This window comes from Pseudopodoces humilis, chromosome 3 (genome assembly GCF_049639895.1).
Source record: "Pseudopodoces humilis isolate 2021_Gansu_Grassland_sample_001 chromosome 3, ASM4963989v1, whole genome shotgun sequence".
Lineage (NCBI taxonomy): Eukaryota > Metazoa > Chordata > Aves > Passeriformes > Paridae > Pseudopodoces > Pseudopodoces humilis.
In genome coordinates, this window is record NC_142202.1 from 14,150,636 (window position 1) to 14,165,640 (window position 15,005).

The 15,005-nt window shown below is 41.2% G+C and overlaps 1 long non-coding RNA gene across 1 annotated transcript; it reads right to left on the minus strand.

Annotated features, from left to right (window-relative positions):
• Positions 1 to 359: 359 nt before the first annotated feature.
• LOC148184581 (uncharacterized) lies at positions 360 to 13,491 on the minus strand. Its single transcript, XR_015772233.1, has 3 exons — positions 13,353 to 13,491; positions 7,448 to 7,656; positions 360 to 1,788 (listed from the first exon to the last, which is right to left on the minus strand). It is a non-coding gene; the product is annotated as an uncharacterized LOC148184581 (long non-coding RNA).
• Between the last annotated feature and the right edge of the window lie 1,514 nt (positions 13,492 to 15,005).

The window sequence follows — 15,005 nt, forward strand, 5'->3', positions numbered from 1 at the left end:
ACAGCCAGCCCCCTGTAACAAGAAGAGGGCGATGAACATTTTGCTTCTGAAGCAGCAAACTGGATGTGGTACTTTCACACCACTCAGCTGAGCACACATTACAGCGCTGTCTGGGTCTCTGTTAACAATCTTAAAGAGATATCAGACATTTCCTAAGAATCAGGTTACAAAAATGTAGCTGAGAGACATGCAAGGACATAAAAATTCCAATGAGATAAAAGCATCCCTGTTTACATAGCAATTCTGCTTCATTAGACTCAATGTGGCTTCATTATATTCAATGCCATTTAGTTTTGATTTCAAGGCTGCTTGTTTATACTGAGGCAGAGAGGGGGAAACACAAAACTCTGGGCTGAATGCAATGTTGAAATGGATTTTAATATGCAATAAAATGTATATATCATGTTCTAGTTAAGAGAGCATCACTATTTGCTTACATATGTTCCTGTACAAACGATATCCTAAAAATTAAATTTGCCTTCACTAAATCCCATAAGCAGAGAAACTCTTGATTGAAACAACTCAAAAACTATTCACAACAGAGTTCTCTTTTTCACCTATTTATGCATATTTTCTGCTAGATTACATCCACTCCTATTCAGGGCTTCAAAGAATTTTTCTTTTCTCAGGGATGAATTTCACTTATTAGTATTGATGCATATGTCCACTGGAGTCTTGTGCCAATGACAAAAAATCCAAGGGACATAGGCTGGTACCTTTGAGGCAGAACAGACTACTTGCCACTCTGTAAAATTGCCTACTTTCTTAAAATGCCTTTTATCAAATTTCTTATATGCAGCAGCTCAAACCCACTAAGGGCTTAATTTTTCATTTTATTGTATGCTATTTTGCACATCTTGCTATAGGGTTTCCCTGAAAGTGCATAAACTCATTTTAATTGTTCCCAGAGCTGACTCCCATTTAATTAAATGGTAGTACTCCAGCAAGATTTATTATACAGAAACTGAGACTTTTTTAAAGCTGTAATGGAACATATAATAGATGTGTCACATTTTAAAAGCCTAATTAAATCTATTGTTTCTCTATGTCCTCAGCATGTGTCTCTCAAGTATAAGATATAATTTTAAATGGCTGAGATGTTTATTTCCGTGATCACATGAGCCGGATCCACATTTTAGGTGGCTGCTCCTGGCAAAGCGGATGGAGCAGTCAGTAAGGGTATGTGTGGTGTGGGGCACTGATACAACTCAGAAAAGGGGAAGGAGTGGGAACCAGAGGACATGTTTTGTCCTTGGTGGGTTTTATCTGATGTGCCTGGATGGGAGAGGGTGCTGAGGCAGGCTTAGGGACGCAGGTGGAAACCCGGTCCCATTCCCCCACAATGTGCACAGCTTTCTGGCCTTCCACACCCCCAAACTGAGCCTGAGCCCTGCAGAGATGAACAGGGGAGAGCTGGACCACCAGGAAGCCTTCCACCTCAGCAAACAGCCTTTACAGACAGAGAAACCCATCACTGGTGTGGTGCAGGGGCTGGGCTTTACCTGCCTGCAGCAGGGAGCAGAGGTGGCTCTTAAATCCACGAGGAGGACAGAGAAGGGTGCAGCCAATGCCAGCATGGGAGCAGAGCAGGCACGGAACGCTTTCCTACAGGGATGCATCCCAGGACAGGCTGTTCTGAACTGCCCCATCCTCAGAGATGTGCCTCATAAATTCAAGTCATTTGTCTGGAGCTGGCTGGGATGGCAGCTTTGCATGAGCTTCCCCCTCCTAGCTCGGGGGTTCTGGAGTTTGGTTTCTTTAACCACCTCACGTACCAGCTCTCAGATGCTAAAAGGAAAAAAAATTACAGTGATTATTAGGACAGAGGCCAGGCAGGATTTTTTTCCAAAGCCCCCAGCATTAAGCAGACTCTTGTCCCAAAATGGAAGCTCCCAGCACTTGCAGGGGTAATTAGGCTGCAGCCTGCCTTTCTAAGAGAAATTCCCCTTTATCTGTAATCTCGGAACAGAAGGGATGTGCAGCATTTCAGAGACAAGCTGAGCTCCAGCTGAGGGAGGATTTGAGCCCGTGAGGAGGAACTCGGCTGTCCCAGCGGTGTTTGAGCCGCGGAGCAGAACCCAGGGCTCGCCTCAGAGCTGTTCCTGCTGCGGTCAGAGCCACTGCACCCCATCCCTTCTGCACAGTTAATACAATCTCAGCGCTTTTTAAAGGCAATCTAATACAGCCAGTCCCTAAAAATGAGAATAATAACAGGCACCAAGGGAAGCAAATTCCCTTAGAGATCATTGGAGATTATCTTAAGAGAAGAAAATTCAGTACAAGCTCAACATAAGATGTAATAACTCCTGAGAAACACCCTTTTATGGAGAATCAGAAGCACAGTGGTTATTTAGTCTTTGGCATCTATAACCTCTTATAGTGAAGAATACATTGTAATTATTTAGTCTTAAATAAGTAATCACTTTTTTCCTGCTTTAATATTCTGAAAATAATTATATTACTTGAGGTTCATTAACTGTTTCCAGCAGAATAACCAGCTTTATTTAATTAGCTGGATGAAGCTTTTTAGTTACTTATTTTCTTTCCATCACTGATTAAACATTAGTTTCAGAAGATTAGCAGCCATTTTCTTCCAGTCAGTATGCTCTCTAGTTTATAATCTTTCCATGGGAGAAAAAAAAAATGGCAGTAAATCAAACTGAAATGCTGTGCTTACTTAGAAAAGACATCACTGAGAAATAAGGTTTACTGAACTCTTTCATCTGCTATCCCATCCTTAGCAGTGGAAATGGTAAAATGTTCAAAAGCAAAATGAATACCACTTGTAAGGGACCAGATTCCCTAGCTACACCTTTATTATTGAGCAAGAACTGTGCTCTGGTTATCCTCAAAGGGACACTGGCATGACATAAGCATAAACCTGATTTAATACACGAACCATGAATTCCACTCTCCTAGATTTGATACCAAAGCACATCACAGATTGAAATATGAACTGTTGCTCTCCCAATCCAATTCCAGCATATAATGGGCATCAGACATTCAGGAGTTATTCTTTTTCCTTAAATCTGACTTTAGGCAATTCCTACAGCAGTCAGTTCTACACATTTTTTGTAGAAGTGGTGAGTGAAGCTCGCCCCTGCATGCTTCAGCTGACCCAAAAGGACAAAATAAATAAGCGTGCACATATGCACTTTGCTTTTTGGCAAAGTACAACTCCTTGTATGCTACCCTGGAAGAAAAGGGGCCTGGATGGGAGGGGAATGGTGAAAGTAAGGAAGAAAATATCTTGGAAACAGATGCTGTCTGTGTCTTTACCAAAAGCACCATCCAGGCAGCAAACAGCCCTGCCATCCTCCAGCCTGCCACGTGCAGGGAGAGAGGGAGAGGAGGGTTTGCAGGCTGTGGGTCTTGGGCAGGACCCTGGGCCACTGGGAACCCAGCACAGGCTCAGCAGGTGAGGAATACTTTTATCAACAATTTACATTCCCATGTAAAGGACCAGTCACTGCAGAAATCATCACCTTCTCTTGCTGAACACCATCTAAACTTCACAGAGGCAAAGATCTGGACCACCAAAAACAAATGGTTATGGGATGGCTACATAACTTCTACTGCATTAGGAGAATCAATAGCTTTGTAAGAACAAGATCCAGCCACATCAGCTGTCTAGTAATGTCTTTTTTTTTTTTTAATTTTAGCTGACAGAACCTCCACATCTACAAAGCCTACAAATACAAGCATGAAATTTTGTATCCCTCCTTTCAGTAGGGAAAGAAATATTGTCTCAGCTTGCTTAGCCAGTTAATTTTCGTGCCCTGCACAAATTGTGTTAGTCTGCAGCAGCAAAGCCAGAACTTTCCCACTGTCCCTGCAGCACATTCCCTTGGAAGTAAGAGCAGCCAAGCAAATGCATGACTGCAGACTTCAAAAAGATGCGCTGCTTTGATGTGTCATGGGCTTCAGGCAGCAGGTGTTGGCAGGAGGGTCAGGATTGGTGTATGGATCTTTAGTGAGGGCATAAATCGATTTCATCATCAGTAATAGACATTTGAAATGAAAATGCAATTTGTTTTAACTGAAAATGACAATAAGACATATATAAATATGACAAAATCCTATATATTTAATAATTAATAATTAAATATTAATAATTAATATTTAATTATTAGTCACTGTTACCTTTCCTGTGCTCTCTTTTAGGAAGTAAAAGGCCTTTTTTTTGCAACTATCATACAAACACTGACCTAAGCTCTCAAATCTCTTTACAGAGTCAAAGATCTCTTTACATTTGTCATCCTAAAACAACTTTACTGCAAATTGCAGCTTCAGGAGGAATTCAGTCTAAATATTCCTGCATGGCATGTGCAATAGATGTCCACATAAGGACTCCTGCAGCAGAGGCAATGGTGCACTATAAATGACTGACAGGAAGATCTGGGGAAGAGCCTTTTGTTTATTTGCACAGAGCCAATACCCAGCCAGCCAACAGTCAGAATTCAGACACCATTTAACACCTATTGTCAGTAACCTGATCTATTTGATCACTATATACGTTTTCACAGTGGGTGAGACCTGCCCAGAACTCAACAAAACATGTCCATCTATTGTCTGGGTGTTGCAGAAGAAAGATGAAAGTGACATTGGGAAATGGTTTGCTCTCTTTTCAGGCAAGTGATGGGGTCAGGGATCAAAAAATTATTTCAGCCTCTCATTTCATCCCTGTATAAGCAGTTACTAAGTTAGAGAAAGTCTCTTTACAAAAGAAGGACTTGATATGTATTTGTATAAAGGATGAGGGAAAACTGATAGCAGGTGGCACTTTAGTTCCCACATTCCCAGAGCAAGATCGATGTTGAAGGATCACAAATTCAGCAAAGCAAAGTTTCTCCTTTAAACACAGTACAGCTTGGGAGGCTATCAAAATTCCCTGCAAGCACGATGGTATTGGAGTAATTTAATTCTTTCTTAGTAAAATTCTTTAGTGCAAAATAGTAAAACCAGAAATTCTTCATGATTAAAGGACAAAAATAGTTTTCTCTTTTTTCTAAACTTTATTATGTTAAGCATGTTATTCCATTTCCCTGTCCCTCAAAATGTGGCTTGCAACAAAACTGGAGGATGAAGCCAACAGCTCTGAATGAGATACTGCTCAGCACAGATTTCAGACACCAACTTCATTGACTCCAGTGAATCACTCTGGGCCACCACGATAAATTTGCACCAAGAGCAAGTTCACTCCTTCAGTTTAGCCAGTCTGTAAGGAGAGGGATTCCTATTTAAGGAGGACAACTAAGATCTTGATCCAGCATTAACAGAAAAGCTTTCCTAACTGTAGCTTTACAGACTTCCAAAAATTTCAAACTTGTTGCTTTGACAGCCATTTCACAGATGCTCCTTCCCTCCAGCTCTGAGCCTCTCTGCTGGCTCTGTCCTGCTTTTCTATACTTTGTTGGCACCTCACAGCTCTGAAAACTATCACTTACTCTAAATTTTCTAGTCCATGCTCATAGCCAGCAACAGTGGTTGTTGCTCCTTTTCAATTTAGTGTTGTCCTCTTGATTGACTAAATAGCAAATCTTTCAGTAGCTGATGTGTTTTTCACCATGTACAAAATAAGCATCTGACGCTCAAGGTCACAGACAGAACTTGAGAGAGGAGGAAAAGAGCAACCCCTAAAAGCCAAACAATGGGAAACAAAATTAAAAATCCTGACATTTACTCTTTTTCATGGTGGACTGGCTTGCATGAAACTACATGTGATTTTTAACTGTTTGGGACTATCAGAACAGATACTTCTCAGTCTGTAGATGGGTGTCAGGTTTTGGCAGCACAAAAAGTCATTACAATAAGTTCCCCTTCACTGTCCACCCAAACATAACCCCCCACCAGGGACAGGTCATCTGGAAATTTATAAAATAGCTCACCACCAAGACCAGTTTTCCTCTTCTCTTTTAAATAGTAGATAAAAATTGTTCGCCAACAATTTGCACCCTGCAAGAAGATTTCATTGCATCTTGATAATTTAGGACTTTCTTTCCCTGCTGTCTGCAGTTAAGGCCTTTTTTTATCTGTTCCATCTGTGAAGTGCAATGAATTTCTGATAGACTTTATAGTGACTGTCCTTACAGTTTAAATCTTCCCAGAGAACTTGTTTACCTGTGCTTACTAACCAGGCTGTGCCATACTAAATCATTTAAATGGACTTACAATTTGGTTGTAAAACATCAAGGGATGCTGACCAAGAACACTATCACATTATAAGCAGAAAACTCATACTATAAACATTGTTCTCATGCATTATACACAGTGCAAAATTAGATATTTTATGCAGTAATGGAGGCAATAGAGGCAGTTTTTTCTAGTAACATTATTAGTGTACAGAACTATCCTAAATATGACAACATCTTGAACCTCACAATGGTTCTGATTCTGCCCTGAATTAAGTGGTTTTCACTGCAGTTCCTTTCAATTTTTGCTGTAACAAGAAAATGTGAGCCCCCCTTGGGAGCTCCATCCATGTGTGTATGTGTGGGTTATATTGTAGCAGAATTTGGACACTATTACAAACCTGATACCCTTCCATGGAACAAAGGCTCCCTGGATATAGAGAAGCTGGTGGGACTTGTGAATGATGCATGAAAGCCATATTATTTTATTACATTTTATTACAGCAGGACCTAGAACATCCAGCCAGAGGCCAGGGCATTATCATGGCAGCTACTTTAAAATCATAACACAAAACCCCTGGAGACAATGGCACGAAGGAAGAGGTATTACCAGCATTTGATGGAGAGGAAGAATTCAGGTGACAGACTCAAAGATGACCACACAGAAGCACCTGGCAGAGCCACATGATGTGCCCACACAATCTGGGTCATCTGCCTTCACACCAGGACACGTCTCCCTATCCTTATTCAGCTCTGAGTCACTCTTCACTTACTTAAAATGCCACAGCAAACACAAACATCAGCTCCTGAAACATGCCATGAATTCACTCACATTATCCAGGAGGGTAGAGCTGTCACCTCTAAAGAGTGATGTAGGGAGCAAGAAGTGGATCTGTATGGTGTGGATGTGACCAGAGCCCTGCTAAATTACAGAGATGACAGAGCTGCACACTGTTACTGCTCAGCCTGGAAAACTCATGTTTATGCTGTTTAACTACTGACAGCTGGGGATCCTAGAGCATTTTGTGGGCTTAGGGATGATATCCTCTAGGGAAGGCCTCCTGAGATATCAGAATGAGTGACAGCACACTGTGATACTGTGCAGGAAGGGTTTCTCAGCTTAGTTAAATTTAGCTTTTTTCTTGTGGCTATCCAGACTTCACCAGCCATAACAGAGATAGGATTATAAGCCAAAGGCATTGCAAAACTTCATCTTAAGGAGTCAAAGGAGAGAATTAGGTCAAAATGATCTGAACCAAAATCTACTGGTAGGAAGGAAGGAGAGCAAAATAGAAAGGAAAACAAAAAATCCATACCACAAACATCTTTGGTCCTTGCGAAGGAGAAAGTCATAGAGGGATGAGACCCAGCCACTGAAGTGTAAAGGAGACGTGATGAGGATGCAGTGGGATGTGGAACAGGTAGTTTTGTACTTTCCATCTCTTTCTCTGCTTCCAACAACCACCACGTGTGCATCACCACATGCTTGTTGCCACCCTTCTGCTGCAAGTTTCCACAGCACTTTCTGAAACAAAAATGATCATACAACCATTAGTTTTGCTTTGGACACATAGGTAAAGCTTACTGCAGAGTTCACAATGAAGTGGATGAGGAAAGCACACATAATCTTTTATCCTGACTCTAGCACATTTGCCACAACAGTTAGCTGGCCCAAACTGGCATGTTTATCAGACCCAGAAGAGGGTATTTGCCATCCCCCAACAATATCTTTGTTCATTAAAAGCTCTGTGAACACTCCAGTCTGAGAAAGAATCTGAGAGAACTCAAACAGAATAACAGCTCTTCTTCTTGATGAGCAAAAGTTGATTTGATTTATACTTCTTCCACCTGATTTATAGAAAAAGCATAAGACTGTGCTAATGTGGGGTCAAAGGATGATCCTCTGTGTCAAATTCTGCTCACAGCTGTATAAAAACAAATTTGTACATCCATTTAATTGGTATTTAAATTAGTGCAACCAAGTGAAGAAATTGTCTAGTTGACTCTGATCTGACTCTCACACTATGAAAATTTAAAGCACAGCAAAAACTCCTGTTTAAATAGCCAATTTTATGCAAAGGGACTGGCAACCTCTGCATCCTTACAAGTCAGCAGTACCACCTCTTAGCACAACCAGCACTTCATTTTTAAGCATGCACTTCCATGCTTTGTCCCATAGTCACCTTATCTCAAAGGCGAATTTCCCTATACATCTCTGAAAGCCTCTGCATTGTCCTCCTTGCAAAGCCATCCCAAAATTTTCCTACAAAGCTAGCAGAACTAAGAAAAAAAAAAAAGAAAAATCACAGCTGCAGTGAAGCTTCTGGCAAACCAAAGTCCCTGCTGTCCATGCATAAAAACCATCTCCTCCACCCATTAGTTGCTGCCCACACTTCCCTGAGCTCACCAAGATCTGTTTGTACAGCACTTGGGTACGTCAGGTCCATGGCCCATACTGAGTGTTCCCAGGCACAAGTGTAACACAGACCACAAAGAAATCATTATCAAATCACAGGGAAGCTAAAAAGAAGCAGCTTTTCACCCACTTCCAGCAGACAAGAGGGAACTTGAGCTTTCCTAACTTCTGCTTGTGCAATTAACACTCTTTCATTTCACTTTATCATCATGGGGCATTTTCCTATTTGAAATTGTTTATTAACCTGAACCAATTTTTTTACTATGTATTTACATTTAATCATGCAGCAAGCCTGATTATCTTGAGTACTAATAATAATCAACACATTACTAACATCACTTTAGTTTTAAGCCTTATGACTAAACATTGCAAATTAATTCCAAGTTAATCAGTTTCATTAGCTATGCAAATATGTCTTCAGCTTAAAGCATTAAATCAGATTTAATTTGCTAAGACAATATTCACTGGGAGTTTATGCAATCCATTCTTGCTTTCTGTTAATTAAGGCACATTACACTGTGGGGTCTCTATGCAAAAAAAAAAAAAAATAAATCTGAAAAGACAAAACTGTAAGACTTGTGCCTTCATTTGCAACTTTTGTATTGTGACAAGATCTGAAAACAAAAGGGAAAAAATCAAGTCAATGAGACCAAAAACAAAAAACAAAAAGAAAGAAAATCACAACTTCCTTGTAGCAGAAAATAAAATGGATTTAGATGCATTTAAACTTATATACATCATAAATGTTTTCTCAAGATCACTGCATTGGGTTTTTCTTGGAGCAAGAGTAGTAACATGCCATCACAGCATATAGGAGTGATCTCACTTGTGCTTTAATGTATTTCAGTGGCAGGCATGAAGGAAACTCACTGAGGAGGCTAAGGTGCAGAATTAGTCCTTACAGAATGTGCAGATGTACAGACACAGGAGAGTTTGTGAGCAACTAGCACTCTAGACAAACAAACAAAGTCGATCCTTTAATTTATTTGGGAAAATTTCCTTTGCATCAGTGGACGTTTCTCCTGTGTAAAAATACCAATATCAATGTCTTTGAGTAGGGATTTAAATACCTGGCCTACTGGGCAGGAAATTACTAGAGATATCTAAGCACCAGGTTCTTAATACAAAAAAGAAATCTGGGAAATTTAGGAAGTGAGAGCCAGATGAATCAATGGGCTACTCTGGAGACTTGAATGGGCTGCAGCAGATCCAGCTGTGGATATACTCCTTGTTGCATCACATCTGAGCCTGCAGAAGAGCTGAGCATCCAAAGTACCAGCTCACACAGAAATCACTATTTACCCCTGCAAAATAAGGAAGGACCAGGGATTAAAATATAACTTGAAGTCCCCATATGCCACTGATGAGTCAGTTGGCTTCCAGATCTTCAGCTCTTAACTTTCAGTAACACTGGCCTGTGAAGAGAGATGCTTGGAGGACTGGAAAGTGTTAATTATAAAAGCACTGTGTAAAAGTTTGTTATTGTTTTCCAATCTATTTAGGTATTGATTATGTTGGAATTGTGGAAATAGTAGATCCACCCTGGGAAGTTCTGTTTTCAGGAACACCTTGATGTTAAACTATGGAAATGGAATCCCTACTCAGTCTTGTGAGTGCTAATTTGAATGGCAGTGGGGTGACAGGAATGGTGCAAGTTACTGGTAGTTATTTGCATTTTACATCACATCTTCACATTTCTGCCCTGTGCATTTCTCACCCTTTGCAAGGTTTAACATATCTAAAGGCTGGCCTCAAGCCACACAGACTATATACATTTGTGTACAGCTTTAGCGTTAATGAGCAAAGAAAGAGCAGGGGTAATTAAAGATTGAACTTAGAGCTAATTTTCATTTGGATGGGCTGTAACTGTTATGGGATTTCAAAAGATTTTTCCATTTCAGATACATCTTGGCCTGATACCAAGCACTTTTGATTTCAGTGACAGTGATGAGCTGTGCCTCTCAACACTCTTTGCTCAGTCAGACCATGACTGGATGCACAAGGAGTTCCACACTCCAGTCATGCCACAGATCTGGCCACACTGCCCTCTGCAATGGCTTGTCATCCACACTAACATTGCATTCCCATGAAAAAGTCCTGAGGTTGGGTCAGCCAAATTTGAGTGGTGACAGAGGGATCTTCACTTTGCACTTTTGGTATGTGGAACAAGTGAAATAATGTCACTTTTGAACCCTCTGTGCTGAGGTGCATCTCTCCCATGACAGCCCAAGCCTGAGGCAGAGGGGATGGGAGAGCCTCAGACCTATCTTTGTCACCCAACCAGCTTGTGCTTTTCTTCTGGAACACAATTTCTGAATCAAGAGTGAGCCTTTCCAAACTAGTGAAAACTTCCTGCTGTTCTTTTTCCATTCTGCAAGCCATTTCTCACAAGCCATCTGCCTCAACTTTGGCATGAGGATAATCTGGTTAGGTCTGGGTTGGCACCAAGCCGGTTCATTAAACCAGTGCTCTCTCAAAAATTGGTCTGCCCAAAAGGCACTTTCCTGGACCATCCATAATTCAGGTTTCTTTTGCACACCTAAATTGCATTAGTTACTATGTAGAAGTCACATCTAAAGACAGATGTACGACTACACCCTGGGACAAACTCCACCCTGTCACAACTACATGAACTTGGAGTAACTGAACATAGAAAAATGGACTGGGTTATAAAAGTTTGGTTTCACTGCTTCCTCTGGAGAAATGGAGGATGGGATACACACCTGCCTCCCGTGGCAGCTTCAGCAAGTATTTACCTTTTTAGCAGACCTTTTCAGGACAAGAGGATCCACAGGTAGCTGTACCTTCATCCCCTTAAACTCAGTGGGATTAACGTATACAACTAACTTCAGTCTTATGAATGTGCTCAACTTGCTTTTCATGAGATTGCTCGCACCCATGCAATTTCAATAACTGAAAGACATCCCAGACATCAGAGACAAATAAAAAAAAAAAAAGAAAATAACTTATTGTTATTACAAATACTTCACTCTTCACACATGCTTACAAATTTAAAAGGTATAGAATTAAAAAATTACTCATCTCCTTTAGTTTTTATTTGTCACAAATTAATATGTTTGCTTTTATTTTCATTCTGAGCCCTTTACTCCCCTTAGCAGAACACAAATCTGTACAAAGGTTTCATGGACACATAAGGAGCATTGAAGCTCCCTCAGCCTTTTAGGATTAGATAATCAATTAAATACCTATTAATAAAGATCAAAGCAACAGAAGTTTCTTTTTTTAAAAAAAGAGAATATTTGCTTATTTTTTTCAAGTTTCTCAGTTGCTCATCTAAACAAGACACATGTCAAAAAGTAATGAGGAAAGGTGTGAAAAGGGACTATCTTGACCTCTACATTTTTCACAACCAAGAGATGTGCTGAACAAATTTCATCCGTGGAGCTGCAGCAATTACATATGAACTCACAAGAAGTGTGCTCTGTTCCCATTTATTTGACCCCAAAGCAGCTGAAGTGGAGGCTTAAAGCAACATCCCACACTGATACAACCTGGCCCCATTCTCAGCAGCTACACCAAGGACTGCCCCCATGACAGCAAAGAAAGATTAGGATCCTGTGGCCAGCCTGCCCTTGGCAAAGGCACATAGAATACTGAGAAAGAAGAGAAAAAGGAAAGTAGGGGCAGATCCATGAAACATCTTTCTGATATTTATCCCACCCATATTCTTCTGCCTCATTTTATCTGGAAAACACTCTCCTCTGGCAGCCATGCACACAATCCCACACTTACTCTGAGCCAAAAGGAATGAGCTGGAGACAGAAGAGTTGAGCCAAAGGGTGCTTACTGTGCGATCTGGGCATGCAGCAACTGCTGGCTGCCTAAGCCAGAGCTCTTTCCAGCTCCCCTTCACACACAGCCTCCATCTGTGCTCAGGGGAGCCAACAAGGGCAGCACCAAACCTACAGCTGGCAACACCTCTGGCTTCTTGGGCTGGTGTGGGGAGGTAGGAGAGTGTGAACAGAGCAACACTGAAAGGAGTAGGAAAGGATGCTGTGTGGGAGCTGGAAATAGGGAGGAAAAATCGAGTCCCCTACATGTCTCAGGGTGGCAGTGCCTGTTATCCAGGCAGTGAACATATGGGGAGAGCTCCCTGAGCCTTAAGGATCTGCTCCTCTGGGCACCTTGGGCTGGCAGGGCCCAAGAGAGAGCTGAAGTGTGCCAAGGTTTGCTCTGCTGGTACAAATGCCTTTTGGGGGAGCAGGAAGCTCTTACAACCCAGAGGAGGCCAAGGGATGGGATCTGAAGCACATTAGGGAATACGCTGCTGAGAGGCTGTACATGGGAGAACACAGCTCCAGAATGGCAGTGGGACATCCCAAATTAACTTATAAAAGTAGCCAATTACTCCAAATCCAAACAAGTAAATAATCAGAAGCACTGCACTAAGATATCATCTATGGCCCTTCCCCACCTCATTGGGCTTTGGTGATGTGAGCCACCATCTGAGGACTCGATTTCAGTCTGCTTTGGCTGGTATTCAAACAAGACTGGCCCTGGTGAGCCTGACAAAACACTTCCTTTCATCCACAGTAGGCTAAGCTCAGTGGGAGAGCAAGAGTGTGTTCTGATGAGAAAACAAGTCAAGAAGTGTTCCAGAGACAGGAGGTAGAGCACACATCTCAGAAGGACATTAGCAATTACAGTACATAACAGAGAAACACAATAAAGCCACAGCAGCAAAGATCTCCCAGTTAATCTGAATCAGAAATTGTAGAGAAAAAAAAAGAAAAGCAAGCAAAAGTTATAGCAAACTATAAAACATGAGAAAAACTACCTCTTACCTTCCTTTACTCCAGGCAGCAGCATGCAGGTGCTCAAGCCCCAACCAAGAGCTGCACCACTCATCTGGAAGGTGGAAGGCACAAATCCAAGCCCCCTCTGATCAGGAAAGGAATCAAACCCAGGCTCCCTTCCCCTTCCAGGCAGCAGCATTTCTGTCCTTTGTGGAAGCTCTTTAAAAGACAAGGATGAGTTTGCAAGGATTTTCTCCTCCCAAATGATAGGTGTAGTGCTTTGCAGCTCTGCATCCTGAATGGATGCAGCTGTTTGCCTCCAGGAGCCCAGCTCCAGGGTGAGCTGGGCTTCATATTCCTGCCTCTGCCCAGAGCTCACTGGCTGACCTGGATGGCTCCTTATACAGTTTGCATGACTTGGGATTGCTTTTTTGGTGGGGTTTCATTCCCTCCATGAGCTTTACCAAGATGGTTACAGACCAAACCTTGGAGATGGGAGCTGATGCTGCAGTGGTTGGAGAGGTAATAGCCAGGCAGAGAACTTTGGTATCAGCCCCAGCTCTTCAGCCTCAGGTTGCTGTTGTCTTCTGCAAAAACACATCACAGCTAAGCCCAGGTACGAAATGAAATAATTGGGGTCAGTCATCTCCTGGAGCTGTTCCCAAGCATTACACTAACTCCTTATTCAAACCAGTGAAACATTACTGAAAAGAAAAAAAGCAATAAATGAATAGAAAAAAAGAGGCATATGAGGCTAATCACAAGCAAACCAAAAGTGCCTATCATTTAGATCTTGATTTCAATCTCGCTTCATGTTGGTGTAAATCAAAATGTCTTCTTCTTGAATCTCTGCCAGTAATCATTAAAAGGTTTTACAGAATAGTCTTTCTTTAGGGTTACTGGGCTTATATTCAGGGAGATAATCTGGTTGACAAGATGGTTGAAAGCATTAATCTTTCTGGATTCTGGCCCGACAATACAACACACACATCTCCTCCAAAAACATAATATCTGCTCTAGCTCATTACCTAAACAGCTGACAGACTCCATTAATTTGACATTGAGTTGGGGAAAAAAGAGCTGTATGCTTTGTAAGTTATATAAGGGCAAGCAGAAATCATTCCTACATGCTGTATCATTATTAATGCATTTTCTGACTGATGGCCAATTACACAAGGTCCTGTACCCTTGGAGAGGATCACCCTTGAAAATATTGACCTTGAAATAATGTAACCCTCTTAGATGTCAGGGGAAGAGGTAAGAAAGTTAACAAGCTGAAGATGGGTAACACAACTACTTTTTGAAATGAGCACCAAGACTTGAAATTATTCTCCCTTGTAAGTCTACATATCTTTGTCTAACTCAAGAACTTCTACTTTAATGAAGTCCCAGGAAAAACAGAAGTGTTAACTGCTTTCCAAACCATTTAATAATATTACCAAAAAGAAAAATTTTTTTTAATCAATATAGTACAGGCATTTCTGATTTTTATCAACAGTTTGTGAGCTATTATTTTTATGTAATGAACTTGTATTGACTATTAAACCAATATTTAATTATTGAAATCACCGCAGTATTTTTGGACTGTCCCCTGTCCATCTCTGCACTGTCAGGATCTCACAAGCTGGCCTGCCTTATGTAGAAATTGAAACATAATGTAATTGCAGCCCTTTTGAACCTGAAAGTCCATGAAATACTTGA